At 42.2% G+C, this 15,903-nt stretch overlaps 2 long non-coding RNA genes across 2 annotated transcripts in view; one reads left to right on the forward strand and one right to left on the reverse strand.

Moving 5' to 3' along the window:
* Positions 1-15,903, reverse strand: part of LOC128851780 (uncharacterized) — a 32,678-nt gene that overhangs the window by 16,392 nt on the left and 383 nt on the right. Inside the window, exon 2 of the long non-coding RNA XR_008449220.1 lies at positions 636-753. This is a non-coding gene — a long non-coding RNA (uncharacterized LOC128851780). The remainder of the gene's footprint in view (positions 1-635; positions 754-15,903) is intronic.
* LOC128851781 (uncharacterized) lies at positions 9,895-15,119 on the forward strand. Its single transcript, XR_008449221.1, has 3 exons — positions 9,895-10,172; positions 10,277-10,452; positions 11,435-15,119. It is a non-coding gene; the product is annotated as an uncharacterized LOC128851781 (long non-coding RNA).

A 15,903-nucleotide genomic window follows, 5' to 3' on the forward strand; every position in this document is an offset into this window, starting at 1 on the left:
TTAATCACAATTTCTCACTGGCTACTAATACTAAAGTTTTAGAACTGGGATTCTCCATTAAAACCATTTTGCTTGGTTTCCAAAATCTGAAGTAGTTCATGGTCAGATAAGAGGCAGCAGTCAATTTAAGTTTCTACCTTCTGCAAATTGTTTTGTCTTATAGGCTGTAAAATTTTTATTATTGGAGAACTGGGATAAAAAGGTTAAATTCTGGCCATTGTCTAGTTTTTAATATTACCCATTATCATGGTGGCTTAAAAGAAAGATGAAAATATGAAAGAATGGAGAGTTTTAAAGAACCCCAAACATGGATCTCCCGTTGAAGGCAAGGCATCTACAAACATCAATCTCTCTAGATGTTTCCTCATTGCTATGAAGAGGCTGTCTTCCCTGTCATGTAAGCTATATTTAAAGACTTCCATATTAAGCTATGGAAATATAAAGGAACGTAAATTAATTCTAGTCTCCACCTCCCTCGGAAACCCCCCTGGCAAAAAACACTGATGGAGCATTCCATTCCATCTCACCAGTATCCTTCTCAATTTCCCCTTTGAGACCTTTGCAGATCTCTCCCAATAACTTAAAATACACTTCTTGCAAGAAAGGAAGCAATGATCTAATTAAAGGCTACTTACCTTTTCAGTACACGTATATGTGTACATTGTACTTCTTACTGCATGTGTATTTCTCTGCTTTTGAGAGTATTCCATCTCCTTTCTCAGAAACAACAAAGTTAAAGGGGATGGATATTACCTGGAAATAGATAAGCATTGCTTTACAAACCTATAGTAATAAATCACATCAATGTCTGAAACAGCTGTAGAACTCTCACTGTCAGATATTGTATTTTATTTTTCCCATGTAAAATAAGGTCCTATTTTTATGTAAAAAGTCTGAACAAGACTTACATGTGTTAAATTTTGCATTCAGTACACAATCCTACTGGTTTATAAGGTACCATTCCAAAAGTGACATTTTGGCCATTTTGGAGTTTTAACACCAGTGAATCGGAATATTGACCACAAACACATACAGTCGATGCACAAAGTGAAGCAGGTATAATATATGGACACTCATGGAGTTCAAGGGGTAAGGGGCCTCCTCATCCTCAAGGTATTCGTTTTTGGAAATCAGCATATTAAACCACATTTTAATTTAATTGTAGACAATATTTAGCTGTTAGGCTGTGTGCTGCAGGGAAGGGGTTGAGAAAATACCCACAGGAATATATCCACAGTCAAGTTCAGACAAGTAATCACATCCGTTCTCCCTGGATTCTAGTGTTCATGGTAATTTAACACAGTCCCAAACCTCACCTCTCAACCATTCTGTTTAACAAAGGTCATAGACTTTGCATTCACCACGGAAAAAAGAGACTCAATTGACTATTTTGGCCAGCTATTCATCCTTGTTTCTTTTCAATGTAATCTCTAACATGTTGATGCTATTTAACAAAAATTAAATTCATTAACACATTGGTCAATATACAAATATTGTTTGGTTATTAACTTTCTGTTCTTTTCCCAGGCATACAGTGATCAAACTGAATCTAAGATGTTTTTTCTTCTTGTTTTATTTTCTCAGCTGTTCTATTAACTTGCATTTCCTGTAGATAATTGGGTAAAAGGAGGTGCTTCTGTAATTATTGTCTTTTTGGATGGACTCCTTTATGTATTCTTATTGGAACATGTCTGCTGTTTGATGGGACTGTGGCCATCCCCTACTGAAGAGTTATAGTTAAAGAAAACAATGGAAAACACAGTTCTACAACTGCCATGCATTAATCTCTTTTTATTTGTCTGAATAGAGTTTGGGCTGCAGGATCCTAAAGGATAATTTTATAACTTTTTGGACATAGCCTTACTGTCCTGCCTAAGCACAGCAGACTGTGCGGCACAGCTCAGTTACATCTGTGTCAGCAGACAATGGTTCCACTCCTGCTTCTGATGTAGTCACTGAGATTTTCGCTCACTGAGTAATATGAACTCATATTACTGTACAGAAATAAATGTGATGTATATTTTCCATGATATGATTACTGGATGCAGTTCTGGTCAATTTAAGCAGCCTGTCCAGGGCTATCAACAGGGCAATGATTAATTTCAATAAACAACCCTTCCTGGCATCTGCTGGCTGCCTGTAAAAAAAAAAAATTCAAAAGGCTGCCCCATCAATTTGCTGCCTTGAGCCACATTTAAACTAAGAATACATAATTGTGTGGGGCTGAAGCTGTCCATATTATGTGCCCAGCGAGAAGCTGACAGTGGGAACACGTGTTGCTACGAGTGTGTCAGACCTGCTGTGAATGTGGCCCTGGTTCGAGGTGAAGAATTTGGGTGTAGTGCCGTGTATATCGCTCCTGAAAGACCATCTGGCAGCGCTCTGCCGGAGCCTCGTAAGACACTAGATTCAACACAAGGCACAAGTCAAACTAGACTTGAGCATCTCCACACAGCAGAAAAAGTTTCAAAACATAACAGAGATAAAAGAAAAGTTTGTGCACTTGAGCACTTGAATCAGCACAACTAAAACAAAACAGCCCAAGTGCCAGCCAGGTCTTTGGTGTGTCCTGTGGAGGACAGCACAAGAGCAGCTGTGGGCTGCGACTCTGCCACCCAGAGAGAACTTCAGAACAGAGAAGTTCCTGGTGAGCTTCTTGTGGGTCCTTGGCTTTCCCTGCTCTCCTTCCAGCTAGGTCCCAGTAGACCTATAATGACCCTCAATGTTTCAGCAAGTGAGACACCTTCCCTTTTTCCTAGCTGGGCCTTCCTAAGCAACCAGGGGACGGCATCTCTGAAACAACGATGCTCCCTCACACTCTATCTCCTCTCCTAGCTCCCTCTCCCCTGGTTTTGATGCCACCCCACAGGTTGTGCTAAACAGATCCCTGCACCATGGGGGGCAAATATGAGTATCTCTCATTCTCCGCTGTTTTGAAGTAGGAAATGGTTGCAGAAAAGCCTCTTCTCAGCAAGTCCTGGCTGATGACACAGGACTGGTGAGATCCCTTATGATCAGGACATAACCTTCACTGGAACAATCAGCAATTTGGACATCCGAAAATTATTTTATTAAACAGCAGTTGTTAATCAGTAGGAGGTCTTTTTCCACAGCCATTCTTTAAAGCCCAAACATTTCCATGTTTCCTGTAATCCTTGTGCTTAGTCACACATTGACAAATACAAGAAAAAAAAAAAGTCAGATCTGTATGACAGATTTTTGGAACCACCAAAACAATCTCTGAATTTTTCAGTCACTTGACAGCAGGAGTCCAGGAGGAGACTGTTGAAAACAAAAACTTGTACTTATTTACTGGAGTTTTTATTGCATTTCTCTCCCAGAAAAGGATACCTATCACACTCTGCTAAAAATACATTATCAAATAAACAGACCACAGACCCTGTTAAAGTTTAAAAGTTGCCAAGCCCACTTTTTGCTACCCAGCCTGTAAGTCTGACAGAGAGAGAAAGGATGATCCTTTGCAGTTCAGCCAGAATCTAACACGTCAGGATGGAGGTATCTAACACGGTCCAGTAGGGCAACTAAAGGCTCTATCAGAGCATGTTTTCTGCAGAGCATCCTGATATCTTCCAGCTTGCACACCTATATGAACAAAAAATATCCAGCTGACCCTAGTCTCTCCTGCTGTAATGCATCCCAAGAAAAGAGATCTTTAGGTCAAAGTGTCCAAAAATCTAAACTATACTATAGTACTATAATTAAAAGTTACTATTAATACTCTCTAAATACTTACAGAAGAATGGTTGTGCTGGCTGGGGAGGGGCCATGTGTCACTAATTCATGAAACTTTCCTCCTCCACACCGGGCTGTCCAAGGGCTGGCCGTGGGTCTTATTCAGATACTGTCCATTGAAAGAGCAGGCCCACTCAATCAAGGTTTTTTTATGGTCATCCCAAAAGGCCAGAACTTCAACAGAAGTGAAGGCGAATACCCCCTCCCACACCCAGCAATTCTGAGGCATGGAAGGAAGCAGCACTGCATCTCTAAGTAGATTTTGAAAGAAAGATTTAAGGCAGTTTTTCAAAGGGCTGGGTTAGCACAGAGCTGGGATTGAGCATAAGCAGCTGAGAGGGTCATAGCCTGCTGAGGATAGCAGTCCTTTAGTCTGCTCTTCTGGTGGCACAGGCCTGAGAAAACGTTTTTGCTGCTTGACCTGTCATGACCACCTTCTCTTGGTGGGGTCCTCTCTCCTTCTTTCAACCAGGCATACACCCACGAGCCAGAGTAGCAGGCTGGGCTCTCCCCCAGGTCTCTGCTTTAGATTTGCTCTTTCCTTCTCCGCCTTCTTTTACCAGGGCAAGTCCAGTCATCTCCACCCCTCACCTCAGACCAGGCTGGCTGTGTTACTAAGAAGCTCAAGCACAGCATACTTCAGATTCTACCTCCAGAGGAGAGCTTCAGGCTACATCTCACAGCAGCCCCGCATTAGAATCAGAGATCCAGAAAGACCTGGGGCTTGGACATATCCATAGTGTTTCCTATCAGCCTGCTGAGCAATACATAACCATCATTTACACCTATTAAACATGCCACTGCATGTCACAGACTGTGACTGCTGTTTAGAAGTACTTCACTCACCCCATGATGCCTGCAGACCTTGGAAGCCCAACTCAAAGGTATGGGTTCTGTCAGCCAATGTTGAGACTCAAAACTTCAATATCTCATTGAGAATCTAGTCCTTAGCTCATCCCATGCCCACCTGCATAATACAAATATTTTTCACCAGACAAAACCTTTTTTCAGCTCAGAGGGGCACTGTGCACATTCGAGTCCATGAGGTGCTTAATTCTTTGTGTCATTGACATCATTTCGCTATGATGGAGTTATAGATGCTACAGGGAAATTAGCACACCCCTGCTCACCAACTTCACAGCATCCTGAGAGGTGTCTTTGTAAATAAAATTAAAAATAAGACTCTCCAGCAAATACAGACTGAGAACTGAGACTTCATAAAATCACAAATATTCCCTCACAATAAAGACAGCATTTATGCTAAAAGTTGTGTTTTACATTAATTTTGGCTGGGAGAACACAGTGCTGGCTGTGATGGGGTAAAGGGACGGGGAGAAGTCTTCTGTAGAAGCAAACAGTCATGGATGGTTGTGCATGATGGGTGCAGCTGTGCACCACCAAGGCTTCACGGTGACCTCAGCAGGGTGAGTAAGTAGACCCAGAATTTTCCATACAGCAGAGAACAATTTCTCCTGAGCCTCCCAAGAGAGCAATTCTTCTTTTTTTCCAGACTGTTTCCAGCTGCTGTAGAGCTTCCCCCAAATCCCTGTAACTCCTGCCTTATCAATACAAGAAAGGAAGGAAATGTAAAATGTTCAGTGCGATAGGTTCAACTGTTTTCCTTCTTAATTAAAAATGTAGGAAGTCTGTGGTGGTAGGAGAGAGATGAACACATGTCAGTGCAGCAAGATGATGTGTCTTTACAAGGCTCTTGCCTCTCACTCCACTTCCACAGGCACAACCAGCCATGAACAGGGATGCAATAGCAGCGGCTGTCGCACATCTCCCAGGTTGCCCCATTATATCTTCTAACAGTTGCTCTCAGCGCAGACCCCTCTGATCATCAATACAGGGAAGATTAGATCTGAGCTGATACAATGCCTCATTGCAGGACAAGACTCGCTCGGCTGCTCCCTGTCAGTGAGACATGCCATGTCCATGGGGCTACTGCATCTGCGTAAAAGCAGCCACGCTGAGCTCCCACGATGCACAACACTCAGGCACTGAGTTCTCCCTCTTTGCCTCCAGCCATTCCTGTTCTCCTTCTTGCTAAGTCAATTAATATCTACCACACTAGCAGCAAAGAGCCCTTGGGAAAAAGGAAACCAGGGAGTAGGCTGCTTTTTCCCAATCTAGGCTCGCCCTGTGCCAATATAGCATATTTTGTAGAGTGCTTTTTACAATTCAGTTTAAATGACTCAGCTGAGGGGTTTTGTATAACTTCTGACCACAGCCTAACAGTTCTCACAGGAGGTAATATTTCCTAGTGTTTGGCATGAGCTTTCCTCCTTTTCATCTTAGCACTGGTGCTCCTTCAGCAATCCTTACCCACTTCTTTCCTTTCTTTGTGCTTACAGCCTACAACTTCGTTAGTGGTTACTGAATCCCTCCACTTGCACCAAGCCCTTCACCATACAGCATAATACATCATAGTCATTACTGTTATGCAAGTACCTAAACAGACAGGCTTTAATCTGTATTAATCTTTCCCATAAACCAGTCCTTAGAGTCCAAGAACAGTTTGCATTATTTTATGTGAATTCCCTCAAGTTTGTCAACATCGATCTGCAATTATCTTTTGATCTCTGATCTTCGAATAACTGGATTGTCACAGTGCTGACACGGTGTGACCATTTTCTTTTTGGAAAATAAATAACCACTCATTTGTTGCATTTACGAATTGCATTTAATTCTACCTCTGATTTTTCCCAGTTCCATCATACTCTCCGTATTACACTTTTTGTGGTAAGCATCACCAAACACAATTGGACTCTTCAGTCTGTCAGTACTGTGATATATGAATCAATTAACACGCTTTCAAAAGCATCCTCTCACTAAAGTCATCTCCTGGTAAACTGAATTTAAGTGGAAGCAAAACAACCAAATCAAAATATTGCCTTTCATTTCTGCCAATGTGAAATTTTCTCCGTCTCTGCTGCTCTACATTCTTGCTCCTCAAAGAGTGAGTAGATCTTTGATTAGGTACAGGTTTAAACACAAAAAGATTCTCCAAGCCTCCATTCCAAGTTCCGAGCAATTACCCATTTGCTGGGTGTAACTCACTGTAGGGTCGCCCAACTGGAGAGCAGAACAGAGGAAGATTTTACAAAGGAAAAGAAAAATATATTCCAAGTGTTTCACTTCACAAGGAATCCTTGAAAAATGTCCTCCCCCTCGGAGACCTGGAGTTGTTTGTCTCATTTGAGGGCTGCGTATTTTCCTTTCGTTAGCAGACTTGTGAAGAGGTGAAGGCTCACACTGCAGAGTGAGTGAAGTGCTGACCTGAGCTGACACTGGAGTTGCATGGGAGATCCTGAGGGCTCAATTTGTGTTCACCTAATAGTGCTATCTGGCATATACCGGATCCCTTGCACATCATCTCTGGTATATCAACCAGATATGTACTCACCTTGTCTGCTCTCCAGTAGTGCTGGCAGCAAAATAACTTTTCAATCAGGGCAAAAAGTCTCAGTCACATGCCTAACTCTGCCCCCAAAGCAACCTTTCCAAGAGAGAATACAGCTATTAAGGCTCATGGTCTTCTGTTGACCCTGCAACAGTGTCTCTGAGGAGCTCATCTGGAGAAAATAAGAGCTAATAGTGGTCCCCCAGGTCTCATATAATCAAGACTGAACGTGATATTTTTAGCACTAAAACCAAGTCTAGAACAAGGAGCTAACTAACTAGCTCTGACTAGATGACACCAAGTGGCCATAGCAAAATTTACATTTATTATTACTGGAACACTTTGCAAAACTTTCACCCTTTGAACTGGAGTTTTGCAGCTTTGCCATTCAAGCAATTTAGGTTTTTATATGGGAGCCACTAAGTCTGAGTATTTTGATCCTACAAAGAGTGCTCAAACTGTCAAAAAATACAAGGAAAATATTTCACCATAAATTGCTACTGTACTCAAAACCTGGCTTATGGTATATTAACAAGATGCAGATTTTTTAAGCACTACTTATTAAATAAATGAATTAATTAAGTGTTCATGAAGTGATTAATAACTAAGCTATGCAGTGGTGCTAACATAGAAGTCAACGAAAATGTTCTTATCACTAAAATATCCTTTGGATAAGGCATTGCATGCACTATGCAAATCTACTGGAGTATAAAATAGCAGCAGATTAGTTCCATCATTATTTCAGAACAAGAGTTTATCACTTATCAGTTTTAAAGTATCTCTTATATGAGATAGCTGAACACAGCTTTACTGGACAAGATAGTTAATGATGTAGGAAAAGAGATGCCTGTGATGCATGTTCTCATCCGTTATGATTTTCTGTACAATGTAGAGTTCTATGAGCAAATATCAAAACATATTTTTAAAAGTTAGTCATCTGCTGGAATGTATTCTGTTAGTATGTTTTCTTTTCTCCCTTAGATGACCCTGTGAAATAATTCCCTAGTCATTTTGCCAGCAACCACGAAACCCCAGCAAAACATCAGAAGTCCAGCCAACCCAAGACTGCAGAACTGGCTACACTGAAAATTAACTCAACAGGTTCCTTTATTGTTTAGGAAGGGCTTAATTTCTCCCCCACTACAGAGTCTGAACCCGCATGTGCAATATTGTGAGAAAGCAGAGAGGTGCTGGTGTGAAACCACATGCTCTCTACATCCACGAGGAAGAGGAAGGCAAGAAGCACGTGTGTGGGCAAAGCTGTGTGGACAAATGGGTTTTGTACTACCACTGTCCGTAGCAATGAAATCCTGTTTTGTTTCTACAGAGTCACCATCATCTCTAAACATTTCCCATTTTGGCTCTGATCCCTGTACCAGAGGTGTTCTGAAATCAAAAATCCATGTCTAAAGGAGAAGGTGAAAACAACAAAAACACGCAACAAAAAGGAACCTAATCCATGCTCTTTCTTCCTGAGCACTCAGAACAGGCTAAACGGCCTGCTTCTGCCACTGACAGGAGGCCTGCCCCACAGGTTCATGGCCATTAGACCAGCTATGGTGGACACTTTATAGACTTGCTATGTTAGAAATACCCTGTGTCCCCTCCATTCACTGGAGTGCACCCCCATTTCTCATGATTCACCTTGCACCTGAGGATGTTTCCTGAGCTTCTCGTCATGCCCACATCCTCACTGCTGTTGCCAGATCTTTTGACTTTCAAATAATCTTATATGCTTTCTTTAGTGTCAGTAGCCTGCTTACTTCCCATTTAAGACCAATACAGAATAAATCAATGGACCAAGCAACAATTTCCTCAGGCACTTCTCACTAGACCGTAAAGCATCACTGGCACCCTCTTTGAATTTGATCAGTTAGCTCTCTTTCTTCATAGCAATAGTTTTATCTGAGATAATTTTAACTAGTAGAAAGTTCAGATTCCTGGAGAAACTCTGCTTGGAAGAGTGGTCCGAAAATCTAAATACATATTACTTGTGCTATTTTACATTTTGCTGTGTGGAACAAATAAATATTGATACATTAATAACACAAATGATGGACTTCAGATGAGCCTGTGGACTCATAAATCACAAGGACTCTGGCCCTTTCAAAACCACAGTAAAACCCTCACTAACTCCAGAAGCAGAGCATATTAGTGACAGGTGCCCATTGCACGGATACCAACCTATTTCAGATAGGCAGGTATTTGGCAACTGCCTCCAGCAAGGCACTTGCTCTGCATTACAACCTCCTCTCCTTACTCAATGCCAGCAAGAAGATTTTCCCTTGTTCTCCATAGTGTCAGAATCCTTCCCGGAGCAGGAGAGTTTGCCCAGCACATTTCCTCGAAACAAACTCTGCCTGAAGAAATGTCCTACTCTCTCAGAGGAAATGTCCTACCTCCTTTCACCCTCTCCAGCCCCACTACCTGCCTGGACTCTCCTCCCCACTGGCAGCTGAGGAAGGGTGGCAGCAGGGAGGTTTCTGGAGCTTGTCCTTCTCGCCTCCCTCCTCCCTGACAGAGCCAGCGGGCTGCAGCTCTTGCTTGGAATTCCCCTATCAGGGAAGAAAAATCCCCCCCTGATTGCGGGAACCCAACTTGCCCACAGAAGTGGACGGGTGGTGGAGTCCAACTGCCACTGCTCTGACATGTCACCTCAAAAAAAAAAAAATCACGTGCTCCAAAGCACCTTGGTGTGAGGCTTCCAGCCAGCAAGGTTGAGGGGAACATTTTAGCAGCTCAGGGACATGAACATACCTAGCAGCCCTGGAGGCACCCAGGGTTTACCGCATCTATGCTTATGCTCAGACACAATATAAAGGTAATATAGGAGATAAACTAGCGGTGCTATTTTAACATAATCTGGATAATACTGGAGCTACTCTGCACTGGGGAGCATCTGCTGAGCCTGGAAAATCGGTATGGTGAGTCTGAGCAGACATCGCAGACAGCCACCATGTTTGGGAGCCTCACACAATCACCCCTCAAACCACAACAGGAAGTTAAATCTTCAGTAAGAAAAGCATTCTATGCTCAAAACCAATGCAACAGAGACTAAGGTGGGCGCTGCAGGGAAGAGACATGAAATAACACCATCTGTTTTATCCTCAACACCAGGAGAAAAACACTGGAGGACCTCACGGTGTTTTGGCAGGGGAAGGAGTGCCCATTTGCTGCAGCTCCAGAAGGGTCACAGGGAGGAGGAAGAGCTGCCAGCTGCCTCGGGTCCTGTGATGGAGCCCAAAACAGGAACAGGATGGATCCGAAAAATGAAAACTCCACTCCTTGCAAAGGTAAGCACCAACACTCACGCAGAACCAGCAAGGACCAAAACTAAAGTGGCCTCTCACAGTAACTCTAAATGTTCTTTGGTTAACATCTGCCATCAAAAAAAATGAAACACAAGAAAACAACTTACTAAGCAAAAGAAAGCATTTAGCATTTTGGAAAGCCTTCAGTCTGCACGGATTTTTTAATCCCTTGCACCACAAAGAACAGTGAATGCTTCTTAAGTCACTGACAATTAGTCTGACTGGTTCTCAGAGCTGCAGAGCTTCCCTCTCGAAGAGAAAGCCTGATGTCTTTTTCCTGTAGAATGACATTTATTTTCAACTGTGCGTAAACAAAAAAGGATAGACAAAATTAAATTAATCAGAAAGACGTTAAACTAAAGTACTACCAAAGTAATATAATATTTTGGAGGACAGAAAAACGTTTATGATCATAAATAAAAAATACCTTGACGGTATCCTTTTCTTTTAGAAGTGAGAAGAAAACTGGAATTAAACCCAGTTCCTACACAGAGCTCTTCAATTTCTTTATTGAAGCAAAAGTCATATTCAGTTAACACAGGTTTTCCCGATTAAGCTCAGCAGGATCAAATGTGATATTAACTAAAGAATCGCAAAAATACTTGTTTAAGCACAGGCAGCTGTGAGGCACTAAACAGCACAACTAAGACACAGGCAATTTCTCTCCCTTGGAAAATGAGAGTAGTTGGCAAAATGGAACTTTCTGCAGTTTAGAATTAACTGTTCTCTGCATGGACACACGTTCATGGCAGTATTTAAACCTCTCAGTTTGGGGAAAACCAGTTTCTCTCTTTGGCTTAAGACGACGATACAAACTCTTCTGTGATGGAAGACTCCAGCTCTTGACTGTATTTATGCCTGCTTAATTTGGGTACAAATTTTACAGCTGAGAATGCATTTTGACCCTACATGTTTTCTTGCAGAGACCTGGAAGATGTTTTCGTTAATAATTTTCTTCTTCCAGAGATCATGACTTCTCCCGACAAGTGAACGTTTAGTGTGTCCTTTTACTTACATAGCTTTCTGGGATCTGCAGCTTCATGGTCATTTCCAGGTGCCACTATTACTGAGGAAGTATATTAAAATATCGTGGATCTAGCCAGAATACCTGGGTTTGCTTATTTTTATTATATGCATAGTCAACAGAAAGGAGTATTTTTAGAGTATTAGGTGATGTGCTTTATAATTAACCGCTAGTTTGAAGCCTGAAGATGATCCACTATTTTGTCTCATAAAGAAAACGTGGATAATGCCACTGCTGTTGCCTTCACGCTCCCTGAAAATTCGTTCCTTCCTAACTCTCTGGAAAGCATTTGGGTTTTATGTTAAAAGAACAACAAAACTCAAATAACGACAATTCTCCAGTTTTTGCCAACTGAAAAGCACAATAGAAGTCCCATTCATAGTGCAAATTTTCAAGAAGGAAGGAAAATGCTGAAGAAAGCTGACCAGGATGAAGGAACTAAAAAAGAAAGAATTTCTTTAGTCCAAAACCCACCAAGTGTCGATTAAAAAAAAATCCAAGATGGTCCTAATTTTTGACACAGGATGCGTTTAGCCTTGCCACATTTACTAGCAAGTCAAACCATGCTTCACCACTGTGAAAATTTACTTAAACAGAAAATACTTTCAATGAGAAAGCTGTGCTTATTTTCACAAGTACTCTATCTTCATTATAATATGTTAATGTTATTCTTGCCACAGTTCTACGGATTTTGATGGAGCTACCTCTAAAACATATTAACGTTCATAATTTGTGTTGTGCAGAAAACCATGAGACTTGATTCTGTATATTTTTATGAGTGTTATATATTCTGTATATTTTTGTTATGAAGTGTCTCAATTTCCATTAACAAAGAGTGTGCCCTAATTCCCATTAACACCACTGAAGCTGTTCATTAAGATGACTAAAGTTAGAAAGTTCTTAAATCTTGGCCCATAGTCTTTGAATAAAACACAGAGCCAAAGCCCAGGAGATGTTCAGTGAAAGTTTAAAATTCACAGTAAGGCCCTAATTCTCCACTGCTGTATGTCTCCTGCGGTCATATGCAGCCGGGTACTATCCTCCTAAAATGCTAGCAGGCAAGAATTTTGCACATGTGTAGAAAATCAAGATCTGGCTTTTGCAGAAGATACATCCTGAGTATCAGACAAAATGCTGCAGTTACCAAGAGCCTTTGACATAATGACTTTAAAACGTTAGCAAGCAATTACTATTTCCATTTTACTGACAGGGGACTAGAATAGAGAGACAAAGCAAGCTAGGCTAGGTGGAAATGCTCGGGAAAATTAATAGAGTTAATTTTTAAAGAGCATTAGTTAAACCACAAACATTTCTGTATAGGCATCTATTCAAAAACTAAAGCTGCTTTTATTCTAGTCAGTGCTATTTTATTTTGAAAGTGAATTAATTTAAATCAAATTGCAGCCAGTTCTGTTGTGAATAAAAGCATGCAAATTGAGGTTCAATACAGTTCACAGACACTTTTAATTTACACCTTTTGTTAATTTAACTAATTGTCCTGAGTGCCTGAGCTCACATAGGAAGTGTGCCAAGGTGCAAAGAGTTAAGGATGAGGCTCTTCACCTGCAGGGTTTGTCCTCTCCAGCAGCCCTTCCTTAGGGTGCTATACAATCATCCTCCTTATCACCAGATGGCACAGTTCTCAGTCTTTGATTCTGTGGACGCCAGAGGACGTGTTCCTGTCTTTCCCTGTCACCTGCAACTTAGTGACAGCTGTCAAGGAGAGCATTTCATGCATTTAATGGGAAGACTGGGCAAACATGCAGCACCTATAGACTAGGGGCTGGGAAGAAGTACTCGACCCAGGAGAGTGCACTCATTGACTTCTGTAAGCACCAAAAGCAGAGAAGTAGAGTGATACATCACAGCGAACCTGGAGTTCTGTTTTCATGGTCAGCCTAAAAACATGATAGTCAGCTATATTACCTCACCAAGATCAGACTTGCAGAGGTGTAACTCAATGACAAGCTTTAGAAAATGTCACTGAGAAATATCTATAAATACCCAATGCATCTTCTTCCTTCCTACCTACTTTTTAAAATTCTTATTCACCTTGAAATCATAATTTCTTATAGCAAATGACTATGCAGTTCTTATACTTCCCTGAAGTAAGCTGAAGTGACCTACTGGTGTGATCGCATCCATCTCAGGGCAGCACAATTCTATCAGTCTCTATGTGGTTATCGCAGTACCACAGCAACCTAGCAATCCCTAGACTGCCCCTACTTTGACCTACTGGCTAAAGTCCTACAGCCCAGATAATAGTCAAATACTCCTCCACACGCAAAAAAATGTGTGGAATGCTGTGCATCCACTTCCACCCGTGTGCAGCCACTGTCTAGGCAAAGCTACACATTTTACGGGCTATCCACCTTTTTTAAGCATTACTTCCTTCAGCTTCATAACACATGGTTTCCTCAGCTCTCTTTCTTCAGTCTGTCAATTTAGCCAGAAATCATCTTAACCTTTTAGTTATAATCACATCAGAGGGAAAAAAAAAAAAAATCAAGAAGGGTTTTTCTCTCATTTTTCAGCTTTTCCTGGCAGTTAATGCTGAGTCCATCAAGGAAAAAAAAAAACCACCCCCTCATTGTGTGTAGTCCATGAATGCAGATTGTCTTACTTTACTATTCTTGGAGCTTTCTAATCATAGAATCACAGAACCATAGAATGGTTTGGGTTGAAAGGGATCTTAAAGGTCATCCAGCTCCAATCCCCCTGTGATGGGCAAGGACACGTCCCACTAGATCAGGCTGCCCAAGGCCCCATCCAACCTGGCCTTGAACATAGGAGAAAGTAACTTAAGAAGTAACAGAATGGTTATTCCTAAGAAGCTCCTTACTGGGTGAAGGAAATGGGATGCAAACTTTTGTTTAAAAGGGAGAGGGTAAAGCGTAAAAAAAAAAACATGCTGCAAGACTAAAAGTTTGGGTGTTTTCTATGTCTAGCAGAGAAACTCTTGATCATCTTGATTCTTTAGTCCCCTTGGCGAGAGCTCCTGGATAAAACTTCAGCGCCTTCAGGAAAGCATGATCATTTTATAAAATGCTCTTTCGAACTCCTAACTGTTTAATCCTACACGTCCCACGGCTACGTAAAAGGGGCAATCCCTAAATCTCAGGGAAACGACGGATTCATTTTCAGGGCAGGGGTGTCAGAAGGGCTCTACAGACGGAGAGAGAACTGTCCTGCTGCCCTTATGTCGCAAGGCAGCTCTCAAAACTCTCGCCCGGTTCGGCGGCTGCCGGGGACGCCGCTGCCCCCGTCCCGGGGGGCTCAGCCGCGACGAGGTTTTATTCGCACCACGTTTTTCAAAAGGGGGGGGGGGAAACACCCCAAAAAGAACTCAGAACCGAGGCAGGGAAAGGGACGAAGCCGCCTGCGGGATACAGGGAGCGCCGGCGGGTGGTTTTGCTTCGGAGGGAACGGAGAAAAGATGCGTTTCTCTGGAGTTCAGGTGAAGGTCTGTCAACGCTCCTCGCTGAGAGCGGAGCGAGTCACTCCCCTGCGAGAGAGACTGTACCGGGGCAGGAGAGAGAGACGCGCGAGTCTCAGGACCTATTTCCACCAGGGATCTCACCGAGCAAGAGGTGGGGGACACGGCAGGCGCGGAGCTCACCCTGCCCGGGGCCCCGTGAGCAGCCTGCGAGGGCCGCCGGCCTTCTGCCCCAAGGGGCAGGGAGAGCTGGAAAGGACAGAAAGGAGGGAAGGCGGAAAGAAAGAAAGAAAGGCAGAAAGAGAGGAAGGGAGAAAGAGAGAGAGAAAGAAAGAAAGAGAAAAAAGAGAGAGAGGGAGAGAGGGAGAGAGAGGGAGAGAGGAAGAGAGGGAGAAAGAGAGAAAGAGAGAAAGAAAGAAAAAGAAAGAAAGAAAGAAAGAAAGAAAGAAAGAAAGAAAGAGAAAGAAAGAAAGAAAGAGAGAGAAAGAGAGAGAGAAAGAGAGAGAGAAAGAAAGAGGAGAGAAAGAAAGAGAGAGGGAGAAAGGGAGAAAGAGAGAGAAAGAAAGAGAGAAAGAGAAAGAAAGAGAGAAAGAAAGAAAGAAAGAGAGAAAGAAAGAAAGAAAGAAAGAAAGAAAGAAAGAAAGAAAGAAAGAAAGAAAGAAAGAAAGAAAGAAAGAAAGAAAGAAAGAAAGAAAGAAAGAAAGAAAGAAAGAAAGAAAGAAAGAAAGAAAGAAAGAAAGAAAGAAAGAAAGAAAGAAAGAAAGAAAGAAAGAAATTAGTCTGGACAAAATTGAAACAGTAATTGCCTAGGAGCTTCCCAGAGGAAGGCCTTCAGCAAGGCTGCCAGAAGGATTTAGTAGCCGGATCCACGACAAACAACACTGACACAAGCCCTGCTCAGGGAGGTAAACAGGATAGCTCAGGTTTCTGTAGGAGAAAAGCAGCCTCGGGGGGGCGGGGGGGGAATCGTAAG

This window comes from Cuculus canorus, chromosome 3, assembly GCF_017976375.1.
Source record: "Cuculus canorus isolate bCucCan1 chromosome 3, bCucCan1.pri, whole genome shotgun sequence".
NCBI lineage: Eukaryota > Metazoa > Chordata > Aves > Cuculiformes > Cuculidae > Cuculus > Cuculus canorus.